The sequence below is a fragment of the Myxocyprinus asiaticus genome, chromosome 33 (genome assembly GCF_019703515.2).
Source record: "Myxocyprinus asiaticus isolate MX2 ecotype Aquarium Trade chromosome 33, UBuf_Myxa_2, whole genome shotgun sequence".
Lineage (NCBI taxonomy): Eukaryota > Metazoa > Chordata > Actinopteri > Cypriniformes > Catostomidae > Myxocyprinus > Myxocyprinus asiaticus.
Window position 1 is genome coordinate 36,462,280 of NC_059376.1, and position 12,939 is coordinate 36,475,218.

The 12,939-nt window shown below is 35.7% G+C and overlaps 1 pseudogene; it reads left to right on the forward strand.

Moving 5' to 3' along the window:
* The window catches only part of LOC127423952 (mediator of RNA polymerase II transcription subunit 27-like), a 94,709-nt pseudogene extending 82,430 nt beyond the window's left edge, over positions 1-12,279 (forward strand).
* Positions 12,280-12,939: the final 660 nt, after the last annotated feature.

Here is a 12,939-nt window from a genome sequence, read left to right on the forward strand (position 1 = left end):
GTTGTTCCAGCTCTTGTGATTGGTCACAACTTTGTTGGCCCCGCTTCCAACACCTGTAGCTTGCTCTCTCACATCTGGGTTTACAAGTGCACAAGTGAATTTTGATATAGGTTTATCGCAAAAGTAGTTGCAAAAGTCAGGGCGGGAAAATTTGAAGTTGCAGTGTCAGATTTGAGAGGTTGTAACTGCCGATTTGTGGTTGTACTGCGAAAGTGAATTAAAGTACAAAATGAAATGTGTTATACAAGATTGAGTCTGTCATTGTATTTATGTGAATGTCATTTTACACATTTGTGACTATTTGTCTACAACTTTAATTTCAAAACACAGGTTTATGATTATTGCCTGTGAGTGCAGATTGCAACGTTCAACTTAAAAAATTTATTTTACAAGTATTCACATCATTGCTGTGAGTGTAAATTTCAACTTACGAATACAAATATTTATTGAACAAGTTCTCAAATTCAAATCTACAAGCTCTTGAGGCTTGCAACCGATTTACCTTCATAGAAGAATGACAATTAAAGGAATACTTCTAATTGAATACAAGTTAAGGCAGAAATCGAAGTTACAGTAAGGCACTTACAATGGAAGTGAATTGGGGCCAATCTGTAAATGTTAAAATACTCACTGTTTCAAAAGTATAGCCACAAGACGTAAACAATATGCGAGTTAGCATGATTTTAGTGTGATAAAATCGCTTACTAACCATGTATGTTATATCCTAATTTACAACTTCATTGCTACGATGACATGAAACCCTAGAACATGTATTGCTCAAATAATACAGTTTTAACAAACAAATTCATGTAAGTGCTTTTATAAAATTATAAGCTTCAAATATTTGCCTTTAAACCCTCCAAAACAAAATTGGCCCCATTAATTTCTAACCTAAATTTTTGCTTTTATTTTTTTAAAGCAGAGGGACGAGTCAACATTTTTTTTTGTGGTAATCAATATTATGCCACAAATGCTATCGATTGAGATTAACTTGTATTGAACCTGGAATATTCCTTTAATAAAAATGCCTAGCAAAAAAGGTTTTGATGAAATTCTGTGTCCTAATTATGTTTTATTAATATTATTATGCGGTAACCATTTTATAAAAGCAATAAGACACTTGTGGCCATGCTATAATTGTGAATATAACTGGGACTGGCCTCTCATACCTTATTGCTTGATCATATAATCTAACAATGTTTGTAAATGTTATTCCTGAAAGTTATCTTAACCATCCTATTGTCTTAAGAAACTGCACCCTCCATTTGTCCTTCGGGCAAATGTTTTGAATTTACATTTATTTCAGTCACTTTTTTATTCAGCATTTTATAATGTCCAGACTATATTGCAACAATTTCTGATTCATTCTGCTAGTAGAAAATCAAAGGTGTACGGTGAAAATCAACGGTGGAGTGGTGGTGGTGTAGTGGACTAAAGCACTGAACTGGTAAGCGGAAGGTTGTTGGTTCATTCCCCACAGCCACCACCATTGTGTCCTTGAGCAAGGCACTTAACTCCAAGTTGCTCCAGGGGGATTGTCCCTGTAATCAGGACACTGTAAGTCGCTTTGGATAAAAGCATCTGCAAAATGCATAAATGTAAAATGTAAATGTGTACATTTTAGAGTTACAATTTTAGTGGTAGTTTAGTATATGCCAATTTCATAAATTTATCTCTATTGCCTTTTCCAGCAGTCAAAATGGGCCCACTTTACACGTCCATTGCAACATATCCATTCCTTCCCGCTAATGTCAAACAATTTGTTGCAGTGTTACAGGGGTTTAGAAAGGTGCTGTAATAGATATTTCTGTCATCTAATGTTTTAGGAGAAAATCAAAAATGACTCTAAGACAATAGGAGGGTTAAAGTACTGTACCTAAATGTCTGTAAAAATGGTAAATAACAGTCGAAAATATCTGTATTAAAGGCTGCGAACAGCTCTTGCCCTTGAATCAACCTTAAAGGTCATTTTGGGACTAAGTGAGATGTAAATATATGACAGACTATTGATAGAATATTGAGGCTTTAAAGCCCTCTCTAGTTTTAACAATCCAAATTATGCCACATAGCTTACCATAACCATATGCAAGAGGCCCACCAGAGCCTCCGAGCACACAATAAGAGAGAGAGAAAGAGGGTAGGCGAAAGGAAATTACGCTATCAAAGTAGTGGCTTCAAAGACTGTCTCAGACATCTCTTGGGTAATTTGCGATCCGGCATTCTTTTTTACTTTAAAGGGCAACAGTGTATGGAGGTGGGTTGGAGGACGGAGGGGAGATGGAGTCTGATTTCTCTGATAAATGCTGACACCGTGCCTGTTTGATATTAGAATCAGAGAACATTTTGATTTGTTGTCGTCTTTGAAAACTATTCTGATGACCTTCGCTCAACGGGCTGATTAGTGTGGGGGTTTTTTCACCATCACATAATAAGGCCTGACTTCGGACACAGGGCTAGACATGACTGACCTCTACTCTGTCAAAACAGTAGAGGTATATACAGTGCAGTGGAAAAGTATTTGCCCCCATCCTGATTTCTTCTGTTTTTGTGTGTATCTCATACTAAATTGTTTCAAAACATACAACAAGGTAATCTGAGTAAACACAAAATGCAGTTTTTGAAATGTTATTTATTGAAGTAAAAAAGTTATCCAATACCAACTGGGCCTTTGTGAGAAAGTATTTGCCCCCTTAGTTACTAAATCCCCAAATCTATGAAACTGCATTCATAATGGGGTTCAGCTGGACTAGACACACCCAGGCCTTATTACTGCCAGCCCTGTTCAATCAAATCAACACCTAAATAAAACTTTTTCAGCAGCATGAAGTTGGCTAAAAGGTCTCACTCAGTAGCACACTATGCCAAGGTCAAAAGAAATTTCAGAAATGATGAGGAAAAAGGTGATTGAAATACATCAGTCTGGGAAGGGTTACAAAGCTATTTCAAAGGCTCTGTGACTCCAAAGAACCACAGTGAGAGCCATTATCTCCAAATGGAGAAAACTTGGCACAGTAGTGAACTTTCCCAGAAGGGGCCGAGCTTCCGAAATTCCTCCAAGAGCACAGCAACGACTCATCCAGGAAGTCACAAAAAAGCCAAGGACAACATCCAAGGAACTGCAGACCTCTCTCGCATCAATAAAGGTCACTGTTCATGACTCCACTATCAGAAATACACTGGCCAAAAATTGCATCATGGAAGAGTGGTGAGGCAAAAACCACTGCTAACCCAGAAGAACATTAAGGCTCATCAGAATTTTGCCAAAACACACCTTGGTGATCCTCTAACCTTTTGAGAGAATGTTCTGTGGACTGATGAGTCGAAAGTGGAACTGTTTGAAGACAGGGGTCCCGTTACATCTGGCGTAAATCAAGCACAGAATTCCACAAAAAGAACATCATACCTACGGTCAAGCATGGTGGTAGTAGTGTGATGGTGTGGGTATGCTTTGCTGCTTCAGGGCCAGGGCGACTTGCAATAATTGAGGGAAACATGAATTCTGCTCTCTACCAGAAAATCCTGAAGGAGAATATTTGGTCATCAGTCCGTGAGTTGAAGCTCAAGTGCAACTGGATTATGCAGCAAGACGATCCAAAGCACAGGGGCAAGTCCACCTCTGAATGGCACAAAAGAAGCTAAATTAAAGTTTTGGAGTGGCCTAGACAAAGTCCTGACTTGAACCAGATTGAGATGCTGTGGCAGGACCTTAAACGGGCAGTTCATGCTCGAAAACCCTCCAATGTGACTGAACTAAAGCAGTTCTGCAAAGAAGAGTGGGCCCAAATTCCACCACAGCGTTGTGAAAGACTGACCTCCAGTTATCGGTTGGTTGCAGTTGTTGCTGCTAAAGGTGACACAACCAGCTATTAAGTTTAAGAGGGCAGTTTGTTTTTCACATGGGTGATATAGGTGTTTGATAACTTTTTTGCTTCAATAAAAAAAAAAAATTTAAATCTGTATTTTGAGTTTAATTTGCCTTTGTTTTGTTATATCTCGTTTGAAGATCTAAAACAATTTAGTATGAAAAATACACAAAAACAGAAGAAATCAGGAAGGGGGCAAAGACTTTTCCACAGCACTGTACGGTATATAAGTTATAAAAGCAAGTTAGATTGCTGATTATCAGGGCTTGTTTTCTAGATTATGAAGTAAAAATGTAAAATTGTCATCATTTATTCACATTTGTTCCAAAACTGTATGTCTTTCTTCAGTGAAACACAAAAGGAGATGTTAGGCACTTTTCCATACAACGAAAGTATCATGTCATTATTTTGAATCAGTCTGTGATCTCGAAAATTATATGCACTGACATTTGAAATGTACTTTTCTGTCTACTGTGTCTTTTAGCTGGATATCTGGTCAAAGTCCAGCTATCAAGTTTTTCAAAAGGTGAGTAGACCAGCTGTCATATCTCAATGCATCATGTCCAATGTACAAAACTCGAAAGTATTAATCATTGGAGGGGGATCACAGTGGTGCAAATCATAAAATGGAACTAAAAATATACACGTTCATAGTTAGAATAACAAAATAAATTGGCTTATCAACTTCAGTCAAAGGTTGTCCAATTAAATTCTATGGTATTTTGATGCAAATTAATCTCTCACATGGTAGAAACTAGCCAAATTAGAGTATGCAGATGCCAATATGAACAGGTTGCGTTACATGCCCTCACTCTGGAAAATCATGTACAAAACATCATGAGATTTTTACCAACAAAAAATGTAAATTTTCCTCCTCAGCCAATGTCATGTTAATAATTTTGCATATTGTTGGGCCTATGCAGTTCACTGACTTTTATATGATAAACAATTTTTGGTACTTGTTGGGTTACCACTAGATGTCCAATGTAAAATCTGGGTCCTGAAGCAAAACCAGTTGAGAACACCTCCATCAGAGCATGTTTCGTTAACTAACACGTGTTATGAAGTGTTGTCATGGTAATGAAATGATCCTGCGGATGTCTTCCAGTGCAATAAATAAATAAATAAATGTAAATTGCACATCCGTAAAATCCTCATCCAGTGTATCCTAATGAGATCTCTCTTCTCATTGACAGACACATTTCTCGTCATCTCGCCACTGGCCTATGCCTTTCATCCCTTATACAACATTTGTCCCTGTGTTTTTGATTAAATTTCACTCCAAACCACTTCTCCTTCATTTGACAACCCCCCAAACATCTAGGCTTCAGTCGTGTTTATTCCACCCTCCCGGAATCTCATTAGACTGGAAATAAATAGCAGTCAGCCTCTGAGGTAGATAGATGATGCTATGTAGTCTGAGTAATGCTGAGACACAGGGTCCAAAACTAACACTCGGCAAGCGCCAAATGTTAGTAAATATTGTTTTTGGCAAGTAAATAAAAATGCTGGGCCCTGACTTACTAAAGATTTGCGTGTATGAAAACACGTGCAAAGTTTATAGCATGCGCAAATAAGTTTTTTTGTGGATGGGGTCTTTCAGATGCGCATTAAAGCACATCTTGGCAATTTTTGCGCGTTTTCCCTAAATGAAATAAAGTGCGGTGACGATGCAAATGAATAAAATTGCACCTGCAAAGTGATTTTCCAAGCCTGAAAGTAATTTCAAAAACAGAAAATGCAAGAGCAAATTCAACTTTTAATATGTGACGCCCAAATTAATGTAATCAAATGTAGTTGTGTTATTCATATTCGTCAATATATATTTGGAATATTTCTCACATTAAGCTACCAAAATGAAAATGCATTGTGATGGGTCTTTGTGATTGTATCTATCTGTCTGTCCGTCTATTTGTCCATCTATCTATAGTGTTCCGGAAGTAAAAACCCCATTCAAGTTTCTTCCATAGGGGAATTATATATTATATATATATTACTTGCTTCCCTTTCACGGGAGATAGAATGTGTATGACTAGCTGCCTGCAACTTAAAGAGAAAGTTTGGCGAGAGCTCGCTTTGTAACTTTGTAACTGAGCTTTTTGCATCTGCATTGGCTGATCAAAGGACCAAACTGTTTATTTCTTTATTTCTTCATCTCCAAACACTAACTCGAGCCAAGACTGCCACAAACTGAAGGGACGAGCCGCCTCTCATCTTCCCCTCCCAGCTGTCACATGTGTCTCGCTGTTCTCTGTGTGCTTAATTAATTGTTGCTTTCACTTCGTATTCCCCCCCCCCGTCCAAAAGCTTACTGTCAAATAAATTTTTGTGTGGTAAAATAGTCTGATTTTCTCTACACTCCAACAGTAACCATTGAGATACTTTTCCCATGAGGCAACACTATGTAACGTAACAATAGAGCGCAATTGTGCCTGCCCACTTTTTCAGCCGCATTGTTTTTTTTTTTGTTTTTTTTTTTTGTTTTGTTTTTCATAGGCTCTTTATAAAATGCCTCATAAGAGTTCTAAACTATGATCCAAACCAACCAGCTCCGAGGTGAATCACAATGTTAAATACTTTGATTTGAAAGAAAAAAGTATTTGAAAATTAGACAAAAAGTTGCACGACCATGTACTTAAATGATTAGATCACTCAAAAATGAAAATCCTCTCATGATTTTCTTACCTTTAAGCCATCCCAGATATGAATGACTTTCCTTCTTCAGCAGAACTGAAGTGAAGATTTTTATAAGCAGATTTCAGCTCTGTTTATCCATACAATGCAAGTGAATGGGTGCCATCAGGCTGCTGGCTGTTTGATGGTACAAAAGGCATATTTAGGCAGCATAAAAGTAATCCACACGACTCCAGTCGATCAGTTAATGTCTTCTGTAGCAAATTCATAGGTTTGTGTAAAAAATAAATCGATAATTAAAACTATAACTTTAAAAAATCGCTTTCTGCCAGCATTCGATGCATCAGTGACGTAAGCGCTATGGCGCATTCACATGAGAAGTCGGAAGTGCACGCTTTGTATACAACAGAGGAACGAACGTCACTAGAGAGTTAGTTCATTTCAAACAGTAATGCAGCGCTAGGCAGTAGCAACGATTTAAAGTTAAAAACATTTTAATTATCGATTCGTTTCTTACACCAGCCTATCGATTTGCTTCAGAAGACATTAATTGATCGACTGGTGTCATGTGGATTACTTTTATGCTGCCTAAATATGCCTTTTGGACCGTCAAAAAGCCAGCAGCCTGATGGCACCCATTTCCATGCATTGTATGGACAAACTGAGCTGAAATGGGCTTATAAAAATAGTAACTTCGGTTCTACTGAATAAGGAAAATCATACACATCTGGAATGGCTTAAAAGTAAGTAAATCATGAGAGGATTTTAATTTTGGGGTGAACTAACCCTTTAACGTCTTCCATGAGGGCATGGACTACTATCCTATGAAGAATTGCAGATGATGTAATTGAATTACAAATGATGGGAAACTATTAAACAGTTGATTTAAAGTATATAAAGAATATATTTTTAATTGTATTGCAAAATATTTAGATATATACTAATATATAAGTAGTTTGAGATTGTAGGGAGACCAACTCGATTGTGTCATTCACAATGCATCCTGCAGGTGGGTGGTTGCCTCAGTGCTTGTTTGGCACACTTATGTTGGCTGTGATGTTCTTATTGGTGGAGCTTTTTTTTTTTTTTTAAGGATCATGGGTAGTATAGTTCTTACCAGGAATTCTGCTATTAAACAGGATTTGTCAAAAAGATTTTGAAATAGTATGTACTGATGTACTGAGCTTATGGTAGGTCTGTTTTGAAAGTTTTATAAGTAATTGTTAAAAATGAATGTGCCTATGGAAGAAACTTGAATGGGATTTTTACTTCCGGAACATGACTTGTTGAACATTACTTCCAGACGTAAAAATCCTTTTCATTTTCTCCATAGAGAGACAGACTTTTTTGTATATATGTTTTGATTTGATGAAAACTTGATGAAAAGTCAGTGTCATTTCATCATTTATTAAAAAAAAATTATAATAATTTAAATGTATTATAGTTGAATGCCTGTAAAGAACTATATATCCATAATCCCAAAGACAGATCCATCAATCAGAGAAGTCCAGGACATATTTTGCAATAAACTAAATATACAGAATACTGTATATATTATGTTTTAAGTTTGTAGAGTTGTGCTTCATCCAGGAGCTGGTTGGTTTGGTTTATGGCTTGGAACTCTGAGGAATTTATTGAAATATCTATGGAGAAATTGAATGAGAAAAATGTTCAAGAACCAAGCCCGCTTGGGCGGTGGGTGGACACTGTTGCTCTCTTTTGGAGAGGTATTATCTGCCCTGTTTCCCATGAGTACTTTGGTCAACGCAGATATTGAAATGGTTCACTTTTTAGTCTCTTTCTATAATTACATTAGTGACGGAAGATGGGGTTTTAGGGGAAGTAATAAGGTTATGGTGTTCTTCTGCAAAATTGGACTTTACAGTTAATCTGAGAGTGGGTAGATTGATCTGAAAATGGACTTTAATTAAGATTTCTTCAAATGTGTGCTCATGCCTTTGGTTGAATCTCAATGAAACCAGTCAAGAATATGTCCAGATCATATTTCACAAAAGTTATATTTTGCACAAAGTAAAGAAAGCCTATTGAAGTAAGATGAAGTAACATTACTTTTATTACGATTAAGTAAATTTTTACCCCCAATTCTCATTACCATAATGCAATATATATATATATATATATATATATATATATATATATACACACAGTATATATACATTATTCTCATTACTGTAAATTGTGATTTGTTTATATATCATAGTAGTTTTTTTTAAATATTGCCTTTAAATGTTATTAAACTAATCCTTGTATTGCAGTGTTTTTGTTTACGTATGTATTAATTGTACTGTAATACAGTCAGAAAATGACGAATAAATATATTAGTCTGAGTGAACTGGGAAGGAAGTTTTGCATGGTGAAATGTATCACCTTACAATAAGGTTACAATAAGGTTTTATTTAGGTTGTAATTTACATAAATTACCATGAATAGCTAGCAATGAACAATACTGTTTCAGCACGTATTAATCATGCTTTATTTTTTAACATATACTATTACACTTTTAAAAGTTGTATTTGTTGTATGAACTTACAATCGACAATCATATCTTTATAAATTAACATTAAAAACAAAGATAAATAAACGCTAAAAAAAATATGTTCATTGTTAGTCCATGATACCTATGATACCTAATGTATTTACTCCTGTTAACAAATGGAATCTTATTGTAAAGTGTGAAAATTAGAATCTACATAGCACAACATATAAGAGTAAGGAAAATCCTTTTTTTAGTCATGTGTCTTTTAAATTTTCTAAAAAGAACGTTTTTTTCCCTCTGTTCACTCAGGTCACTGATCATGCAACCACAGCTCTCCTGCATTATCAGCTTCCTCAGATGCCTGATGTCGTTGTTCGCTCCTTTATGGTAAGTATAGTTCATTGCTTTTAAAATGAAAATGACACTGCAGAAATTATTACACACAAATATTACATTTATACACTGGTGCTCTGTTTAACTAGAGGTTTTTTTCACATTGTAAGAAATGACTCCACTACTTGTGTGTTCTGTGCAAGACCATGCAAGACCAATTGCTGAAATTTTGTTTAGGTTAAACTATTTAATCAGATCAGTTATTGCAGAAGTGCTTCATCAAAACAATGAGAAACCTGTTCCTGTAGCTCAACTGGTTTATAAAAGTGCTAGCAATGCCAAGGCCATTAGTTCAATTCCCAGGGAACAGACACTATTAAAAAGTAAATCTTGAATGCGCTGTAAGTTGCTTTGGATGAAAGCATCTGAAATTTTGAATAGATTACACATATGGAACAGAAGAGAGAGAAAGAGATGTATTACCCACCTTTATATTTTAGTTTCATATGTGAAAGGAACAATATTTCATCATGTTTTTTCGACACGTCTTTTTAAATTCTGTTTATTTTCACTAAACATATGTTAAAAGTGTCATTGCATTTTCTTTGATTCCATGTTTAACATCTTTAACAAGTGTACTTTGCTGAGACTATATTTGTGTCTGATGTCAAGCATTGTGTCTTTAAATAGTCAGTCGACCTCTGCGTTGTGCTTTGAAAAGAGAGGCGAGATTGATTACTTCTCCGTAAGATCAATGCAGAGCTATACTGATCATGGCTGAAATTGTAGGCTCTCTTTCTCACCCAGATCTGAACTGCACTGTTCAACCAAACAGTGCATAAAACCTACAAAATCTCAAAATGAATAATGTTTGCATTAGTCTCTCCATTTAATATCTTATCCTTTTTATGAAAAATGCCTGCTGGAGTTTGACGTATGTACTTATTTGTTTGTCTAGTACATAAGGCCAATACAACAAATAATATAATGGCCTATACGACAGACAGACAGATAGATAGATAGATAGATAGATAGATAGAGTTAGTTTGTTAGTTTGAACAGGTAGTTAGTTCGTCGTTCCTTCGTTAATTAGTTAGTTCTTTCCTTCATTTGTTCATTTCATTTGTTTGTTTAAAATATGTGTATGTACAGAGGTTCGTGTACACTCTTGTACATACTAATCAGAATCAGAATGAGCTTTATTGCCAAGTATGCTTACACCTACAAGGAATTTGTCTTGGTGAAAGGTAGTTATCTATAGTTATCTATAGTTATTCCAGTACACAACAATACAAAACAGCAACAAGACTTTTAAAATATAATTAAAAAATGAATAAAAAAAATTTAAAAAACAATATTGAAAAGAAAAGAAAGTATATATAGAATACACAATAGACTATATATATATATATATATATATATATATATATATATATATATATATATATATATATATATACACACACACATATACACACATATACATATATATATATATATATATATATATATATATATATATATATATATATATATATATATACATATATATATACATACATACATACACATACATACATACACACACACATACACACATACATACATACATACATACACACATACACACACACACACATACACACATACATACACACATACATACAATTGGAGTATGAGTAATGTTTAGGCCAGCAGATGAATTAGGATACAAAAAATAAAATAAGGGCCTATTCTGTGAGTGAGTGAGTGAGTGAGAACAGTTAGTTTGTTTGAACTCTTAGTTTGTTCATTAGTTAGTTCATTCCTTAATTCATTCGTTCAAAATATGTGTATGTACAGAGGATCGTGTTCACCCTTGTACGTGCTAATTGGAGTATGAGTAATGTCTGGGCAGGCAGATGAATTAGTAAAGACAATGCGTCCTGACAGGTGCAGATAAACCCCAGCTGTGCAGTGGTTAGAGAGGCGAATATCTGTACTCGTCCTGCTGTTAATCAATGTCTACTTGTGACCGCTGTGGGACCCCACAATCTTCAAGCTGCTCTCACACCATCAATGCCAGTGCAATGAGGCCAGCTAGCCCCTCTCTCTGATATGTGTACAATTACTCCCATTAACTTGCTAACTAAAATTAGAGAGTGGCCCACCTGGGCAATATTTCACTCAGTATTTGTGTTTTCTATGGATCTTGGTGCTTATTTTACGTATTAGGTGAGTATTACGTTTTTAGCTTAGTAACATGCTAACATCAAACTCAGTTGAAATGAATTGTGAGTGATGGAACTTAGTCTCTTGAGCACTTAACACAAGGAGTGATCTTTGGTTTTTGAAGCCAGTGTGTGTTGTAACAAATAAGCATTTCTTCCTAATTGTCCACTTGTATTTGTATATACTGTATTTACATTAAATGCTTATTTCGTTTATTGACCAGACTTGGTTTAGGAGCTACATCAAGCTTTTCCAGACTCCGTGTCAACACTGTGGCAAATACCTGCAGGAGGGCCTTCCACCAACATGGAGGGACTTCCGAACTCTGGAGGCCTTCCACGACACCTGCCGACAGTGATGCTGCTCTCGGACCACACAGTATTCCATAATTTGGCTCGGGAAAACCAGAGGATCCTGTTTCTAGCGCCAAGTGTTTACAGCTATCTGTGTTGTGGGCTGTTTTGTATTTATCATGAAGATGGACTGCTGTTGACATTTTCGTAGGTTTGCTCCACTCTGGTTTTAGAAGAACAAATTTCTGCAGCTTGATTTCGCACATTTTTCCCCAAAGTTTTCTTTTTTACTCCTATTTGTAAGAAGAAAAAAAAATTAAATACTGATGTTTCACATTGTAAAGTATTTTCATAATTGTGTCAGTCAAGATTATGACAAGTAGATTGTGATCTTGAATGTTTTAGGTGGGCTGTATCCTGGTCCTTGATTGGATGAAAACGGTTTCCATATTTGACCTTTAAATAAACATTTGCTTTTGTTTTTCAACATTTGTCTCATTATTCTTTTAAAAAACATGTCAGAAGATGTTTTGAAAGAAGATATTTTTTCAGCAAACCAATTGCAAAAAATGACACTCCCCCATCTGCAATTATATGGACGTACAGGTAGCCCAGCCCCTAACTCACACCATTGGTTGAGTCCTGGTTGCTATGTTGAACTGGTTGGGATTCTCAAACAAACATTGTTACACTCTTCTGGGAATCAACCTACAAATGGCTTACTTATATTTGTCTCTGCACATTAAGCTAGGAAAAGAGAAAGTATTTTAACATCGGAAAACTGCAACAGCTTTAACTCAAGTTGTGCCACCTTTGATTTTGCTGGTATACATTTTTAGTGTCAACTTCTGCAAATGCCAGCACAAGCTTTCTGTTTTTTTGCTTTTAAATTTGCTTGTATAAAGTTTTGAAACCAGTGCACAAAACTCTAAATTGTGCATGCAGTACATAAAACATATTGCAATCCAAAGTACGTACATCCTAGAAGTATCCTAGAAATTACAGTTGCTTTTTCCCATCATGCAGTATTCACATTGTGATGACAAAGGCTTTCAATGATTGCGTTTGCATGGGAGGTTGGATTTTGTTTTATAGTCTTGCACCAGTT